Source organism: Amaranthus tricolor, chromosome 5 (genome assembly GCF_026212465.1).
Source record: "Amaranthus tricolor cultivar Red isolate AtriRed21 chromosome 5, ASM2621246v1, whole genome shotgun sequence".
NCBI lineage: Eukaryota > Viridiplantae > Streptophyta > Magnoliopsida > Caryophyllales > Amaranthaceae > Amaranthus > Amaranthus tricolor.
In genome coordinates this window covers 8,897,829-8,902,622 of record NC_080051.1, presented here as the reverse complement: position 1 = coordinate 8,902,622, position 4,794 = coordinate 8,897,829, and positions in this window count along the sequence as shown.

The window sequence follows — 4,794 nt, the reverse complement described above, 5'->3', positions numbered from 1 at the left end:
TGAGCAGGTGTTAAGAAAGTCACGTACCTCTTTATGGTTTTGATCTAAGTCATCATTGTTATCATTATTAGCCATAAGACATACATGAGCTTGTACATCTTCACTTTCAGATTCGGATGATCCTTCGGAATCACTCCAAGTTGCAACCATCGCTTGTTTCTTCTTGTTCTTTTTGTAGGATTCCCTTTTCTTCTTAGGGCAATCCTTTACAATATGTTTTGTAGATCCACACTCAAAACAAGCAAGTTTGTTAGTCTTAAAGTTTGAATTAGAGTTAGAAGACTTACCTTTATTTCTGGATTTAAATTTCTTAAATCTTTTTCGCATCTTCATAATTCCTTCAAGACCTTTTGTGATCAATGTAAATGGATCTTCTTCATCATTACTTTCTTCATCATCACTTGAAGATTCATGACGTTTCTTAGCTTTTAAAGCAAGATTTTTCATGGAAGGTACTACATCATTTTCTCCATCATTATGTAGGGTAAGTTCATGAGTTGTGAGTTTTCCAAGGAGATCGTCAAGTGATAGAACTCTCAAGTCTTGAGCTTCCTCAATGGCGGTGACTTTTGGACCTCATTTGGATCTTGGAAGACACCTCAAGACTTTCTGGACTTTTTCTACATTAGTAAAAGTTTTGCCAAGAGAATTCAAACTGTTAGTAATTAAAGTAAAACGAGTAAACATTTCATTTATATTCTCATCCTTTTTCATCTTAAACATTTCGTATTGATGCATAAGGATGTTGATCTTTGTTTCCTTCACTTGACTTGTTCTTTCGTATGTCACAACCAGCTTGTCCCATATTTCTTTAGCACTTGTACATGAAGAAACTCGATTAAACTCAGTACCATTTAAAGCACAACATAATTGATTCATTGCCCTATAGTTTTTGGAAACTCATTCCAAATCAGTTTGTGAATATTCGGACTCAGACTTTAGTACATCATTTCCTTGAGCGTCCTTTTTCATCAGTATCTTAGGTCCTTTAGTTATGATCTCCCAAAGTTCCATATCTTGATCAATCACGAACATTTTCATCAAAGTTTTCCAATGTGAGAAATTTGTACCGCAAAACAAAGGTGGTCTTGAGCACGAACGTCCTTGAGCAAACAACCCTTCTCCTATTGGATCCATCACAAGATATTACTCTTCTTATGTGAAAGTTAGCTCTGATACCAATTGAAAGTTAATAGGAGGTTGAATACTCTCTAGAGGGGGGGTGAATAGAGAGTTTGGGCTATTTAAAATTTTGTCTGGAAACTTGTTTCAAGAGTTTGAGGAGTCTGTCAAAAATGTTTTCTGGAAAAGTTTTGAGTCAATTCGTAAACAATAACGTATGTGCGGAAAATAAACTTTAAAGTATAACACACGATATGTTAACGAGGTTCTGTTCTAACCAACTTACTCCCCGCCTATGGGTTCTCTTTCAACCCGTAGGATTTCAACGCCTTTTATTAATCCGACTTTAATACAAACAAGAAGATCTCACTATCTCCTCACACCACGTTCTTCCCCGTGAAGAACCGTATTACAAGTCCCTTTAATAAAAGCAAATCTCAAATCTCACAATAGAGATTCACAAGTTGAACACTTTGAAAAGTATTCTTGGTTAGGCGCATTAAACTTAATCTAACTCTTTTTAAAACTTTTAAGCCTATTACAAATGTAAGAGTTAGATGAACTAAGAATTACATCTCTTTAAACACTTACAGAATTTCTAAAGAAAGAAAGTTATAAGATGAGGTGCATAGAGATGTATCCTTAATTCTGAAATGAAGCCTCATATATATAGTGTTACGCCTCAACACATTTCGGAAAACCAGAAGGCTCCTTTCCGTTATTTTCTGTTGAACTGGTCATTCTGCGCCTGTCCTCAAGATGTTGAGCATAACTTCAAACTGACGTGTATTGACAGCTAAAATAATTTCCTCATTGTGTGCTGTAATTTGTCTTTAATATCCAATGCTATGCTGCCACGTTAGTACTCATACAAGATATTGAAAACTAAACACAAACCAGATTTATCAACGTTTAAATAATCATTCAAATTAATTCCTATTTTTATTATTAATTCAAATAGTCATTTTCTATTTTTAGTGTTAATTCAAATATCATCTTATTAATAGAAAACTCTATAATTTGCATAACTACTAATTTAACATCAAATATAGCCGTGTACTATATTTAACAAAACATGTGTTCCTTGTTCTAGATTTAATCATCAAATTAATTTAAGCACATATTTAATTTCAAATTTAAATATAAAACATTTGAACGTTTAATAACAAAACGTGTAATGAAATATTCAAACTTAATTTCAAATAATATCAAAGTTAATTTTAATGAACCTTGACCTATTAAAATATTTCAAACATAATTACGAAATTAACCTGATTATAAACGTAATTATCTTCAAGGCTTTGAAACGTATTTCAAGACTTATAAAATCAACTTTAAGATAAACTTAAGTTCTTTAAGCATATTCCAATATCTTCGAACTTTAATATATATATATATCACTTATCAAATGTATATCAAATATGATTTTAGACTTACTTAAACAACTAAATGTAATTACTTAATTTATTTTTTTAATCAATATGTGTTTTGAATTATCATCATTTAAGAGAATTGAGTCTTCAAATTCCCCTTATCATTATTTAAGAGAGTTGAGTCTTCATGAATGCTATGATAAAATTCTTACATTGCTTTAGAATCCTAGTAAGTTTTGTTATGATTAGATTTATTTGAAATCTTAAGCTATAAACTACTTCCGATGCTTTGATTATGTTTAAGTTATTTCAAATAATTCTAATTATTAGAGTAATCTATTTTTAATATATACTTGATAAATTATATTGTAATGAATTGATTTATTAAGTTATATAGAGTAGCTTTAATCTCTGGCATGCTCTATAATATTGGTTTTACTTTATTTTTGTTTATGTTTGTTTAAAAGTTTGTCATCATCAAAAAGGGGGAATTTTTGTTGGACCTTTTGAGTTTTGATGATGACTACACTTTATTTAAACAAATATGTTTTTAGAGATTGTGTGCAGGTCAATATTCGGTCTTGATTATGATTGTTGATAGTACCTATGACTAGGTCTATGGAAATGTACGTGTCAAAAGGATCCAAAAGATGTTAGAAGAGTATATCGCTTAGGATGTCAAATGTAGACAGGAGGTCTACTGTTCCCAAGTTGGATGTTCTAACAAAACTGGAAATTGGAGACAACACACTGTTCCTGGATTGAAGTCAGCTTATTACGTCCACTGAAATTCTGTTATTAACTATATTTTCTATTTTTGGTTGATGTATTAATTAAAGTTAATTTGTTGCATTTATAAATTATTAAAGTTTATTGGCAAAGTATTTTCCAAATTTATTTACGTTTTAAATAAGCCTTTAGGAGTTATATTTAGTGAATAATTGAATTAGTAAATATAGGAACAGCAGCTGATGATAAGGAAGTCTTAGAATAACCGATCCTAAATTTACTAAATAGGTAACCATATCCCTAATATTAGTAAATAGCAATCGTCCCTATTATTAGCAAACCTTAACCGTATCTATATTTAGCTTAAAGTACCCATGGTTATTATTGGAAAAAGGGAACTGCAGCTAATATTAGTATATGGGAACTGCTGCTAAAGGGAACAGTAGCTTTTATTAGTATATGGGAACAACGGTTATTATTGGATAACCGTGGGATTGAATTTGTCAAGATTAATATCTATTTTTAAATACTAACCGAAGGATGACTTGGATTTTAAGATCCACATTATTCTCCTTATTATTTGGGATAAGGGAATAGTGGTTAGTTTCTTCCATTTTAATAGGGAATTTTGTTCTATAAATAGTAAGCTTATTCGGTTGTTCCTAAGTACATCCAACGTATGAGCTCTTTCATTCATGCGATTATTTTTGGAATTTTTACAAGAAAATTTTTTTTTAAAAACGCCAATTAATTTTATAATTTTTGGAGTGCAGCGGAACCCCTAAGTACCTGAAAGGAAAATCACCCTCCTCCATTTGCACAAGGGACAAATACAGTTTTTTGTCTACCTATCAATTCCAGCGAGGTAGACATTGCTTTTGCTCTTGTTGGCTTCCAACCCCGAGGGCTTAGTGACTCGGTCTAAATTACCCATGATGCTACTAACTGAAGGTGGGTAATATCAGCTTTCCTACATCTAAGGTGAAATTTGAATGTCGGAGTGCCATTCATCTTCTACAAAAGTCTCGAAAGATAATCAATTCCAATGGCAAACAAGTAAGGGGAAATGGGGTCGCCTTGGCGCAACCCTTTCTCAGCAGCAAAGGGCTTTACTGGGTTATCATTCACCAGAATAGAGAAGGAGACCCTCGTGACGTAGTCATAATCCAACCTACAAATTTTTGAGGGATACCCATCTCTTCCATAACCGAATGTAGAAAACCCCAATCAATTGAGTCATACGCTTTCCTGAGGTCAACCATTATCATACATCTATGGCTATTGTTTTTCCGCGAGTACCCTTTTATCAACTCCGCAGCCAACAAAATATTATTCTCTATTTGTCTCCCCGGGATAAACCCTGATTGGGCATGATCATTTACCTCCCCAATCACCTTTTGGAGTCTCCCAACAAGCACTCTAGAGATTATTTTGTAGATAACGGTACAAAAAGCATTCGACCGGTAGTCACCAACCTTATTAGCTAGACTCGTCTTCGGAATTAATGTAACTGAGGTGCAGTTGAAGGGGGGAAAGAGGATGCTCTTATCAAAACACTCTTTCATAGCAC